We start from the raw sequence: 14,659 nt of genomic DNA on the forward strand, positions 1-14,659 counted from the left end.
CGTATGGCCCGAGGACTGGACCGAATCCACAGTAGTACCCCTGCACAAGAAAGGTTCTACGCGCAAATGTGAAAATTACCGCACCATATCGCTCATATCACATGCCAGCAAAGTCTTCTTGCGAATCCTGAACAAGCGGCTAGAGAACTATATTGCCAGGCAAATACCCAGGGAGCAGGCAGGATTTGTAAGGGGTAGAGGTACTCGGGAGCAAATACTCAACGTGAGGCAATTGATTGAGAAATGCAGAGAGCACGACGTCTTTATGGCTATGTGCTTCATTGACTACGCAAAGGCTTTTGATTGCATCAACTGGGGTAAAATGTTCGGAGTAATGGGCGAAATGGGGATACCGCAGCACCTAATCTTTCTTGTGCAAAACCTATACTTGAGCAGCGAGTCTAGAGTGCGGATAGAGGACACTGTGTCACAACCCTTTAGAGCTGAACGAGGAGTGCGGCAAGGTTGTATCCTGTCACCGCAGCTGTTCAATCTCATCGGTGAACACATAATGAGAAGGGTATTGGAAGGCTGGGAGGGGGGTATCCAGGTTGGTGGCCAAAAAATCAGTAACCTCCGTTTTGCAGATGACACGACTATAATAGGTGCCTCTGAAAACGAACTTGCACTGTTGCTGCGAAGGATTGAGCTCGTCAGCAATGAGTATGGTCTTAAAATCAACAGAAGTAAGACGAAGTTGATGTTTATTGACCGCCCTGGTAAAGCGCAGAGAACATACGAGTTGCACGATCTGGAGGTGGTTCACAAGTTTGTGTACCTGGGATCTCAAATAAGTGACGATGGGGAATGCGGCCCAGAGGTAGTTAGAAGAGCACAGATGGCCAAAGCTGCGGTGAAAAGACTCGAGAAAATATGGGATAACAGAAGCATAAACCGCAAAACAAAGATCAGACTAATGCGGACCCTTGTTTTCTCGATCTTCTTATACGCGTCCGAAACCTGGACCATCAAAACCGAAACCCGTCGCAGGATAGATGCGTTCGAGATGTGGTGCTGGCGGAGAATGCTCCGGATCTCATGGACTGAACGCCGTACAAATGCATCAATTCTCGACGAACTTAACATTACAACGAGGCTCTCCACTGTTTGCTCCCAACGTGTACTTGGTTTCTTCGGCCATCTGAGCAGGGCAGGGCCAGATAGCCTGGAAAAGCTCCTTATTACTGGCCGTATGGCAAGGAGGCGTAGGGGTGGACGTATGGCCACGCGTTGGGCGGACAGAATAACGTCAGAGACAAACGCCACATTGCAGGCTAGCATGCACTGGGCCCAAGACAGAGTGGCTTGGAGAGCGCTGGTGAAAAGTGTCCACATTCGTCACGTCCCTCAGCCATGAGGATACGACAAGGAAGAAGAAGAAGAAGATGACATATTATAATTATTTTTAAAAGTAGCCGTAATAAACGGGTCAAATAAAAGTACGGAAACCTTTGGTGTATACAGGGCGTCCCGAGTCTATGGGACATCAAGAGAAAGTACTTTAAATATCGTAGATAGAGTCTGTGCGGAAAGAGAGTCGTGGGATTTGAGGGCGCGCCAGTGCTATTTTATGGTTTTTGCTATGCTGACAACACTGGTCACGTGATTATAGTACGACATTAACCTTTTGGCCGCCGGACCTAGTCCGCAAAGACGCTCACTCACACGCCAGAGCAAATTTTAAGTAAACAACTAATAAAAAGTTTAGGGATTGCAAATAGTGATATCGATATTTACAATATTATGGTAAAAATCTTTTTAATTTAGCTTTGTTCTTATCCTGTTTTAATTTCATTCCAAATTACCAAAATTAAACATATGCTTTACACCCGAAAATGTTTAAAATATAGGTATTTAACATAAAAAACAACCACTAAACAATGTCGATTCAAGACGTGATATCGCCGCACTAGGCTGTACGAGAAGTCTTTTATACAAGACAACGGCGCCCATGGACTGCCCGCAATGCAGACCGACAAGGACTGTTTCCGCGCGGATCAAGTAATAATAGTCTCTAGGTCAACGGCGTAAGCGCTTGTCGGTACGTAAACTTTATTGGCGTAACGTTAAAGCTGCGCATCATGTGTCGATAAAGTCAATATACCGGAACTGTTTTAGTGAAAATTACACGTGGGTTGAATTTTTAATGAGTGAAGATATTATTCCGGAATTAGAATCTATCATTATAATTTCAGTTTGGTTTACATTAATCTATAGGTAAACTCTTATCAAAAAAACGTTCAACGACTTGTTATAAAAAAATTACACATTAACTTCAATGTTATAACAAAAAAAGTAAAGTCTGATAAACAGGTATGTCCCTGTACCACACTTGTGCGAAGCGGTCGCTGCGGTGTATCCCTTCCCACTAAGCTATAAAATAACATCTTTTTTTTTTATCTCTTCTGCAATTAAATAGTCCACAATCTACAATGGCAAATTTACTTGTCTGACTCTACTTTATAGAGCTAAAGAAGCTACCTGAACTTTAAATATAGTTATGCCTATCTGACTCTCGTTCTACGTATTCTAGTAAGTAGTTACCTACTATTCGTTGAAAAAAATTGGCGATTAACAAGTGTTCAAATACTTAGATAAAAACATATTTCTGACTTTATATTTACTTTAAAAATTCCCATATCGAGTTAACATTCCCATCCCTAGCTGTCTTTTATACAAGACAACGGCGACGAGGAACATGAAAAATGTTGAAAATTGGAGCAATTTTTTTAAATGCCTTATTATAAAAGAAGGGATTTATATAGCGGCTTAAAAAGCAAATAAATGAAAAAACAAAGACCTTAAATATGAACACGAGTGTAAATGAAATTGCAATTGTTATTATTTTCACATTAACTCAGTGGTTGAATTTGTGTCTTGTATACAAGACAACGGCGCCAGCATATCGTTCTATCGTTGTCTTCTATACCGGACAACGGCGGTCAAAGGGTTAGGTCATGATACTTGAATCCCTTTTGTTCCGGTTTTTTACCACGGCTTACTAAACGGAGCCTGGTGGTGGTGTCGGCTCGTCAACTCAATCCTCTGATTTAGCGCAGGCACTAGTTTTCTTTTTAAAACACACTTGTTTCTATGTCTCAGATACTAAAAAGTGACAGTGCGATTGACAAAACTGCTAAAACTAGTTAAGAATCTGCCCAATACAACTGTAATTTTAGTACCAAACAAGATCAGAGTCTCATTTATGTACTGCCTAATCTGTACAGTCCAACAGTTATTAAAACCGGGTAGATCGGGTAGAAATTGGGCAATAGAACTGTAATTTTATCTGGGATATATTTCACTCATTGTAAAGTTAACTTGTAACGACCGGTCTGGCCTAGTGGGTAGTGACCCTGCCTATGAAGCCGATGGTCCCGGGTTCGAATTCTGGTAAGGGCATTTATTTATATGATGATACAGATATTTGTTCCTGAGTCATGGTTGTTTTCTATGTATTTAAGTATTTATATATTACATACATCGTTGTCTGAGTACCCACAACACAAGCCTTCTTGAGCTTACCGTGGGGCTTAGTCAATTTGTGTAAAAAAAAATGTCCTATAATATTTAATGTATGTGTACATTATTAATAATAAATATGAATATGAATAAAAATAGTGCATAAGTAGGTTGCTTATTGGGATATGTCCGGTTCTCCCATCTCACGATATTTTACTTCGCCGAAAAGTCACTGCTAAATATGAAATATAATTTCGTAACTAACAGAACCTACAAAAAAAGAAATATTTTATTAGAAAAAGTTTTATTCTTTGTAATCGAAGTCTGAATACTCTGAATTAAAATATTCAATGTCACTTATGTTTGAGCTAGCTTCAGAACAACCAGGGACACTCATAGAACTATCTTCATCTGAACTGGATGTGCTTGAATCCGGCACGTAGATTACGAATTCTTGCATATCACCTACTTAGCGGTCTTTTATTCGAGATACCGTAGGTACTTTTACACAATCCTGAAAAAGAAATTACATATAAATATGCATTAAATGGCAAGTATCAAGACTATTTGTCCGTTATTTTAAAGATCATGAATGACCTGCATATTTATGAAAATTAATATATTTTGAATGAATACACTTACCGATTATGTACCGGAGACAAGTTACTTAGGGGGCTTATTAAATGGGTAATTATTTAATATTAAATACAACATCAATACCCGGCAATACCCGCGAATAGCGGAAACACGTTCCGCGACTTTTTGTAAGTCGATAGTCGGCTTTTAGCCGTTTTCTTCCCGCTGACAAAACCGAACAATGTTAAATATAATTTTCCTTGTGGTTTTATGTACGGTTTTATCGTGTTTTGAAAATATTTATACATAAAACTTGCGGTTTTTGAACCTTTTGGCCGCCGGACCTAGTCCGCAAAGACGCTCACTCACACGCCAGAGCAAATTTTAAGTAAACAACTAATAAAAAGTTTAGGGATTGCAAATAGTGATATCGATATTTACAATATTATGGTAAAAATCTTTTTAATTTAGCTTTGTTCTTATCCTGTTTTAATTTCATTCCAAATTGCCAAAATTAAACATATGTTTTACACCCGAAAATGTTTAAAATATAGGGATTTAACATAAAAAACAACCACTAAACAATGTCGATTCAAGACGTGATATCGCCGCACTAGGCTGTACGAGAAGTCTTTTATACAAGACAACGGCGCCCATGGACTGCCCGCAATGCAGACCGACAAGGACTGTTTCCGCGCGGATCAAGTAATAATAGTCTCTAGGTCAACGGCGTAAGCGCTTGTCGGTACGTAAACTTTATTGGCGTAACGTTAAAGCTGCGCATCATGTGTCGATAAAGTCAATATACCGGAACTGTTTTAGTGAAAATTACACGTGGGTTGAATTTTTAATGAGTGAAGATATTATTCCGGAATTAGAATTTATCATTATAATTTCAGTTTGGTTTACATTAATCTATAGGTAAACTCTTATCAAAAAAACGTTCAACGACTTGTTACAAAAAAATTACACATTAACTTCAATGTTATAACAATAAAAGTAAAGTCTGATAAACAGGTATGTCCCTGTACCACACTTGTGCGAAGCGGTCGCTGCGGTGTATCCCTTCCCACTAAGCTATAAAATAACATCAATTATTTTTTTTATTTATCTCTTCTGCAATTAAATAGTCCACAATCTACAATGGCAAATTTACTTGTCTGGCTCTACTTTATAGAGCTAAAGAAGCTACCTGAACTTTAAATATAGTTATGCCTATCTGACTCTCGTTCTACGTATTCTAGTAAGTAGTTACCTACTATTCGTTGAAAAAAATTGGCGATTAACAAGTGTTCAAATACTTAGATAAAAACATATTTCTGACTTTATATTTACTTTAAAAATTCCCATATCGAGTTAACATTCCCATCCCTAGCTGTCTTTTATACAAGACAACGGCGACGAGGAACATGAAAAATGTTGAAAATTGGAGCAATTTTTTTAAATGCCTTATTATAAAAGAAGGGATTTATATAGCGGCTTAAAAAGCAAATAAATGAAAAAACAAAGACCTTAAATATGAACACGAGTGTAAATGAAATTGCAATTGTTATTATTTTCACATTAACTCAGTGGTTGAATTTGTGTCTTGTATACAAGACGACGGCGCCAGCGTATCGTTCTATCGTTGTCTTCTATACCGGACAACGGCGGTCAAAGGGTAAATAGAAGGGTAAATAAAAATATACAATGACAGAAGTTTGTTTACTTTTTACAAGACAGGTGTCAAAGGTTTGATTGCCATATAAAATTTAAAATGTTAGTTCCCGTTTCTGCCACGACTCTTCTCTTTCCGCACAGACTCTATAGGATATTTTGCTGAAAGACATTATTTTAATTTAAAAAACCATTTAAACTGCATTCATAGATTTTTAAATAATTACATGGTTGAACCGGGAATCGAACTGTAGTTTTATTATACCGGTCGAAAGGATTCATCATAAGGATTATTTTGGTTAAGAGTGCTATTACATTTCGGGGTTGAGCGAGTTTAGGTATTTTACGCGCTGCGGCAGGCCGTGCGAGCTCAGTATTCCGATCCCTTCTACCACACTCGCACTACAATGATGGATTAAACATTCTTGATCCTTCGCGAAGCATATTGAAATCAACCATAACAACACTAACTGTACTTAACTTATAAAGTCCTAAAACTGTTATTTGGTAAGTACGAAAATACTAAATGCAGTGCAAATGTACATAGGGGCTGTTCATAAATTACGTCATCTATTTTTGACCCCCCCATCCCTCAAATCATCCAAAAATCATGCTTCGGATGACTCTGTTTCCTCCTACGTCATGCTACCTTCATCCGATGTCCAGACCCCCCCCCCCCCTCCTCCCATTTGAAACGACGTAATTTATGAATAGCCCCATACTCGTACTTATGAACGTATATTACTCGAAAGAAATTATAGGTACTCGCTTATTTACAAGGAACAAGTTACAAGAAACTGAAGATACACAGGGTCTGATGATGGAGCTGGAAGGTGGCCACGGGTACCAGTCTATCATGTAACTAAACCACTTCGTGTTTGGGCTCGTTTGATTCGTCTCAACAAGATCTTTGACACTGAAGATACACAGGGTCTGATGATGGAGCTGGAAGGTGGCCACGGGTATGCAGTCTCTCATGTAACTAAACAATTTCGTGTTTGGGCTCGTTTGATTCGTCTCAACAAGATCTTTGACACAAGACAGTACTCAGGGTCTGATGATGGAGCTGGACGGTGGTCACCATTACCAATCAACCATACAACTAAACCACATCGTGTTTAGGCTCGTTTTATTCATCTCAACAAGATCTTTGACACTAGGTGATACTCAGAGTCTGATGATGGAGCTGGAAGGTGGTCACCATTACCAATCAACCATGCAACTAAACCACATCGTGTTTAGGCTCGTTTTATTCATCTCAACAAGATCTTTGACACTAGGTGATACTCAGAGTCTGATGATGGAGCTGGAAGTTGGTTACCGGTACCAATCAACCATGCAACTAAACCACTTCATGTTTAGGCTCGTTTGACTAGTCTCAACAAGATCTTTGACACTAGGTGATACTCAGAGTCTGATGATGGAGCCGGAAGGTGGTCACCGGTACCAATCAACTGTGCAACGAAACCACTTCGTGCTTAGGCTCGTTTTATTCGTCTCAACAAGATCTTTGACACAAGATAGTACTCAGGGTCTGACGATGGAGCCGGAAGGTGGTCACCGGTACCAATCAACCATGCAACTAAACCACTTCATGTTTGGGCTCGTTTGATTAGTCTCAACAAGATCTTTGACACTGAAGATACACACGGTTTGATTATGGAGCTGAAAGGTGGCCATGGCCACGGGTACCAGTCTATCATGTAACTGAACCACTTCGTGTTTAGGCTCGTTTTATTCGTCTCAACAAGATCTTTGACACAAGATAGTACTCAGGGTCTGATGATGGAGCCGGAATGTGGTCACCGGTACCAATCAACCATGCAACTAAACCACTTCGTGTTTAGGCTCGTTTGATTCGTCTCAACAAGATCTTTGACACTAGGTGATAAACCAAACACGAAGCCCAAACACGAAGTGGTTCAGTTATGTGATAGACTGGTACCCGTCGCCACCTTCGAGCTCCATCATCAGACCCTGAGTAGTATCTTGTGTCAAAGATCTTGTTGCGACGAATCAAACGAGCCCAAACACGAAGTGGTTCAGTTACATGGTAGACTGGTACCCGTGGCCACAGTCCAGCTCCATCATCAGACCCTGAGTACTAACTTGTGTCCAAGGTCTTGTTGAGACGAATCAAACGAGCCCAAACATGAAGTGGTTCAGTTACATGATAGCAGTGTTGGCAAAAAATCAATTTGAATTGACGATTGACGATTGAGAATTGACCGATCAATTCGAATTGACGATTGACGAAACTAATTCTAAATCTACTGATTGAAGATTGACGATTACTAATCGTTAATTCGAATTGATCGGTCAATCCTCAATCGTCAATTCGGATTGACGATTACTTTGTATGTACCTACCTAATGTGCTTTTATTTAGGCCATTTTTGTGAAACTGACCAAATGCGTTCAAAAGCGGTGTCTGAGTTTACCAAAGGTTCCGAAACGTGTTTCCGACGGCTATATGAAGGATGTCCTTTTTGGAACATTTTCGGGACTTTCCTTGAAATTAACCGATAGCGTTCAAAATCGATATCTGAGGTGCCCAAAGGTTTCGAAACTTGTTTCCGAGGGAAATATTGAGAGATGTCCTTTTTTGGGCCATTTCTAGAAATTACCCGATTGCGTTTAAAATCGATATCTGAGGTAAACAGAGGTTTCTAAACATTTTTTCAACTGCAATATTGAAAGGTGTCCTATTTTGGGACATTTTAGTGACATTCTTTGAAACTGACTGATTGCATTCAAAATCGATATCTGAGGTGCAAAATATGGTTTCAACGGCAATATTTAGATTCTACACTTTAGCCGCGTACTTACTTTACTACCTGCATTAAGCCACCCTGCTGAAAAAAGGTCATTTCTCGGTATTGCCGTCAGAAACATGTTTCGAAACCTTTGGGCACTTCAGATATCGATTTTGAACGCAATCGGTTAATTGGAAGAAATGTCCCATAAATGTCCAGAAAAAAAAGGAAACTCCGTCTGTATTGCCGTCGGAAACATGTTACGGAACCTTTGGAAATCTCAGATATCGTTTTAAAGTGCCAACGATCAATTTAAAAAAATGTCCCGAAATGTAAGGGACATCCTTCAATACTGACGTCAGAAACATTTTTCGGGACCTATGGTCGACATCGATTACGAATATGAACGTAATTGGCCAATTTCGAAAAATGCCCCTAAAAGGGACATCAGTCAATACTGACATCAGGAACATGTTTTCGAACCTCTGGGAACCTCAGATATCGACTTTAAGTAAGTAAGTAAGTCCCTAAAAAGGACACCTTTGAAAACTAATCTTAGGGAAGGGAAAGGGACCCTAGGTTAATCTAGATTGAGAATTGATTTAATCCGAATTGAGGATTGATGCGTTAATTCCAATTGATTCAATCGGATTGACGCGTCAATCAGAATTAAATCAATTCAGATTGACGCGTCAATTCGATTGATCAATCCGGATTGATTTAGTTCAGATTGATGCCAACACTGCATGATAGACAGGTACCCGTCGCCACCTTCGAGCTCCATCATCAGATCCTGAGTACTATCTTGTGTCAAAGATCTTGTTGAGATGAATAAAACGTGCCTAAACACGAAGTGGTTCAGTTACATGATAGACTGGTACCCGCGGCCACCTTTCAGCTCCATAATCATACCTTGTGTATCTTCAGTGTCAAAGATCTTGTTGAGACGAATAAAACGAGCCTAAACACGAAGTGGTTTAGTTGCATGGTTGATTGGTACCGGTGACCACCTTCCGGCTCCATCATCAGACCCTGAGTACTATCTTGTGTCAAAGATCTTGTTGAGACGAATCAAACGAGCCCAAACACGAAGTGGTTTAGTTGCATGGTTGATTGGTACCGGTGACCACCTTCCGGCTCCATCATCAGACCCTGAGTACTATCTTGTGTCAAAGATCTTGTTGAGACGAATCAAACGAGCCCAAACACGAAATGGTTTAGTTGCATGGTTGATTAGTACCGGTGACCACATTCCGGCTCCATCATCAGACCCTGAGTACTATCTTGTGTCAAAGATCTTGTTGAGACGAATAAAACGAGCCTAAACACGAAGTGGTTTAGTTGCATGGTTGATTGGTACCGGTGACCACCTTCCGGCTCCATCATCAGACCCTAAGTACTATTTTGTGTCAAAGATCTTGTTAAGACGAATAAAACGAGCCTAAACACGAAGTGGTTTAGTTGCATGGTTGATTGGTACCGGTGACCACCTTCCGGCTCCATCATCAGACCCTGAGTACTATCTTGTGTCAAAGATCTTGTAGAGACGAATCAAACGAGCCCAAACACGAAGTGGTGTAGTTGCATGGTTGATTGGTACCGGTGACCACCTTCCGGCTCCATCATCAGACCCTGAGTACTATTTTGTGTCAAAGATCTTGTTAAGACGAATAAAACGAGCCTAAACACGAAGTGGTTTAGTTGCATGGTTGATTGGTACCGGTGACCACCTTCCGGCTCCATCATCAGACCCTAAGTACTATCTTGAGTCAAATAAATACATATAGAATGTCAGGTCGTTTCAAATATTTTTAATCCTGTCCGGTAGTTTATTAAACTGTATCATTATAAATTATAATACTATAAAAACAGTGCTAGGATCAAAGTTTCTCGTTGCGGTTTACACGCACACAGTATAGCGTTTTACACGGCGCCCGCCGCACACAATGATAAAAAACCTCGTCGTCGCCGTTGAAAATGTGCGGAGCCGACCGACACACGTCCTGCCTGTACAAGCTCTGCCGCGGCACTGAGCTGGCGAGCGCGCGTCATCGGTAATATAGAGTAGTTTTCAAAAAATTGCCAAAAAATTATAGTAGAATTTCATAAACACTAATGTATACCAACAGTATAAGCAAACGTTGCAGATTGCTTGAGTATGAAAATGACTTCAATATTAAGTAGATTTTCGTAGAAATTGACACTTGCTTCGGAGAGAAAATTAAGTTCGTTTTACTTTGATTTTCTCTTTCTCAAAGGTATGTAGGAAAAATATCGTTTGATATGCCTAAAGTACAGGGTATTAGTAATACAAAATAGCCAGGTTTAGCAGAGTAAACTTCTCAACATTTCCAAATAAGAGCTTGCCGTTCAGTGCTTCACGGGGTTTTTCGGAAACGACCATCAGAAAAAAATTCATTACTAAATTAATAAGGCCTTTTTCTAATATTTACTACGATATTTAAAAAGATAAGAAGACGCTTTTACTGGAACAAGTACTCATTGTTTCTAATAATGAGCACAAAGTCCTGAATTTCGTCGACTAGTATCATCAATTTTGCATTATTTCGACTTTTCTTGTAAGAGCGCTCTTAAATAACATAGTGTCAGAAATAAAAGGAAGACCATGAATTTTAACATTTTTAATAGAAAATTAAAGATATTTTTTTCTCGTGTAGTGGGTTCGATTCCCGGTTCAACCACTAATTATTTAAAAACCTATGAATGCAGTTTAAATTAAAATAATGTCTTCTTTCAGCAAAATATCCTATCTACGATATTTAAGGTACTTTCCCTTCATGATGTCCCAGTCTTGGGACACCCTGTATATTCCTATGTTATTATTCCACAGCTCGATTTCCTTTTACATTTCAAACTTACACTAATAAAAATCTAATGCTCTGAAAATAAAATCAGTTTGTAACTTGTGGTATTAACATTGGGGATTGTTCTCTAAGTCATCTATTAGAATTGAAGGATTTCAAGATATCGGACATAGTTGGTCAAGTAAATCTTGTCAGTAGAATAAGGCGGCAAATCTAAAAAATCAAGGCGCGAAGAGTTATCTTCCCATAGAAAATTTTAATTTTCTACTGACAAGATTTGCTTGACCGAGGCTTGACCCTATATGTATGGAAGTTTCGGGTATGGTGATTGATTACAAAAACAAAGAGATGATTTTTTTGTATTTTTTTTTATTTGATACACAAGCGAGTTTTAGATGTTAAGTCTTCTACTGCACCAGTGCACCTGTAACAATAGGAAAAATAATTAATTAAACTTACCATTTTGAATTAATAGTAGGTACCTATAACCTATATCTAGATTATATAGATTTTATTGTATGCCATATATTAGTCCATTCTAATGCATCCAGCATTAAATGGGTGGAGTAAGCAACATAATATACCCTCCTATTCTTTGCATAATTCTTATAAAAAGAACATGACTGCCTGGGAGGGATAAAAATAAAATACCTACTAGAACATGTGTTCACGAAAAACATTAATTTATGCACAAGCAATTTTATTATTTGCCCTCCTTATGGAGACTGAATCAAAATATGTTCTCAGTGCCAATATACATGGCTTGCTCGGAAAAATTTAAGTAGAACCACTTGATGTATTTTCATTGACCGAGGATCGAGGATTTTTTAAATGTTTTTAGCAAACATCAAAAATTCTATATTCACACTAACGAAGTCAACTTTATTTTTTCAACCAATTCAGTGAACTGTAAAAATATGACTACAACATTTTGCACCTTATTATTACACATTTGTACATTATTTAGAATCATTTATTAGCAGTCAAATGTTTTGATACCTAGGGGTATTTTTGCCATATCCAAAAATATCACAGACACATCAACATAATATTTCATACAAGCTTTATATACCTAATTGATTTGATATCATATCCCATAACTCTTCTAACAGTCTAAAGAGTTCTAGCCAGTATTTTACTGGCATGGGTGGCACTCATGGCAGCTTTAAGGGTTGAATAATTTGTAGAGCATTATTGGTTAGAAACTTTTCATTGACAGGGGAATTTACACAACTTTTCTTGAGATTGATTAGCACTATAAGCAGGTTAAGAGAAAAAAAGGCCATACGCTTTCCTCTATAAAAATTCTCCATTTTTCTCTGTAATAAATTACTACAGCCTGTTTCTAAGTAACTATTTATAGATATTTGCTTTAAGATTTGAAATTAATTTTCATGTATTTGCACACTGATGTGATTCGAAAGCATGGATGCTCTTTGATAACCTCAAATTTTCATATAGTGTTTAATAGTAATTTATGTTTATATTGGCCTAGTTGCAAGAAAACTCAGCCTAAATTAATGAAATATTATATTATAAACAAAATATTAAGATTCAAGCCCTGTTGGGTTATTGTAAATAGTAAATTAAAATTTGTCTTAGTAAATATAGGAAAAACTGTACCTTTATTTTTATTGTGTATATAAAGGCCAAGGTCCATTAAATAAAAACTAATATTGCACCTAAGTAGCCCTCATTCTATAAATAATTACACCTATAACTATCGATAGTAATTAATAATTATATTTTAAATTAAACGCGAGACACTACGTGGTTCACAATACACAAGTAGGTAACCAAAAGTTGCTGAAATTCTCCGGTTTTAGCAGAGACACTATCTGCACTTGAATTGAAGTACAATTGACTTATTACTAAACACAGCATCAGTCAACATCAGATTAATAATTAGTCAATTGTATAGATGAGTTCGTTAATTAATCAAACCTTAAATCTAAGTTACATATCAAATACATAATAATATATCATCTTGTCAACTAATTACACGAATACCAAACCAATGCCTGCCTTTGAATAGTTTATCGGCGTATAAAAGGCGTGTTTAGCGTGTTTGGGCGTGTTTTAGAGGTTATCAAAGTAAAATTAAATTAAAATCAGCTTACCCAGTTTATTTGGACCTCGCACGCATCTTCCTGCGTTTACGCTTTAGCCTTCGCATGCGCTTCTTACGCCACTGAAATAGAAAAGAAATAACATTAAAATGTGTCGAATGTGTAAGGCACCCAACCTTAGAACAAAAGTAAGAATAATGTACATTCAACAGAAGAAATATAAAAATATACAATACCTTGGCTCTCATACCGAAGAGATGAGAAGATTACTTTGGAGAGACCGCTTATGGCCTTGTGATCGTTGTAATAATTGAAGATACAATATGAGGACCGGCTACGACAAGCGAGCGGGCCCGTGCGAAATCTATAAAGAAAGAACAAACTGAAGTTACCAGACTCAGTAATAATTTTACTGTTTTTATTGCCAGGCGACAAAATTAATTAAATCTTGACCGACATGTTTGACAATGAACAGAGGGCTTACCGCGAAAACCAAAATTCGCAAGTTGCGGGGATTTTTTTCTTTTACTCCAATGAAGGCGTACTTAGAGTGACAGAGAAAAATGCCTACAATTTGCGAACTTCGATTTTTACGGTTATGCGCAAGTGGACGAGCATTTCTATAAATTGTAGAAAATTAATTGGGGCATTGGGGCACGATTTCCTACGTAAATAACTGTTCCATTTTTGACGTAAAATGGTTAAATATGGAAACAATATAGTTTGTCAAATTTTAATATGTATAGTTTGTCAAAGGACTGTCTCATTTTAAACATCGACAGAGAGAATCATACTATCTTTGTCTTACACTAGTACTAGCACTCAAAAGAAAAGGATGAGTATAGTGTTTTTGTTCTTATTTACTGACAAATTTGGTTTCACCAATTGAGGAATTTTTTTAGGTCCACTTTATTTAATTTCTACTATGTCTATAATGTACTCTTGCCAAATAAAGGAAAGAGATGCAACACTAATATTTGGCCAAGTTTAATCCCAGACACGTTAATGTATGGGTCACTTTAGATATTCAGTTGTGACTACACTGGTAACACTGTAAATTGCCACAGGCGTTGAAAAAAAAAATTGTCTGTCAATAAATTTGACAACTCGATCACTGCTGTAGACGTATTCGCGCCAAATCTATTTTTATCGAGATATTGTTAATATAATTAGATTTCTTGTAAAAGTGAATTAGAAATATCAAGTATAAGTGAAGGTAAGTTTCCTTAGTATGTATTTGACTGTAATTTCCCTTATATTCTAAGTAAACGGTATGTATTTAACTTACGGTTAACCTATGTTGTCGTTTAGTTTGA

General features: G+C 37.8%; 1 long non-coding RNA gene across 1 annotated transcript; it reads right to left on the reverse strand.

The window, feature by feature from the left end:
* Positions 1–11,605: 11,605 nt before the first annotated feature.
* Positions 11,606–13,739, reverse strand: LOC134664130 (uncharacterized). The gene is made up of 3 exons (XR_010098209.1): positions 13,580–13,739; positions 13,395–13,465; positions 11,606–11,698 (listed from the first exon to the last, which is right to left on the reverse strand). It is a non-coding gene; the product is annotated as an uncharacterized LOC134664130 (long non-coding RNA).
* Positions 13,740–14,659: the final 920 nt, after the last annotated feature.

This window comes from Cydia fagiglandana, chromosome 4 (genome assembly GCF_963556715.1).
Source record: "Cydia fagiglandana chromosome 4, ilCydFagi1.1, whole genome shotgun sequence".
Taxonomy (NCBI): Eukaryota; Metazoa; Arthropoda; class Insecta; order Lepidoptera; family Tortricidae; genus Cydia; species Cydia fagiglandana.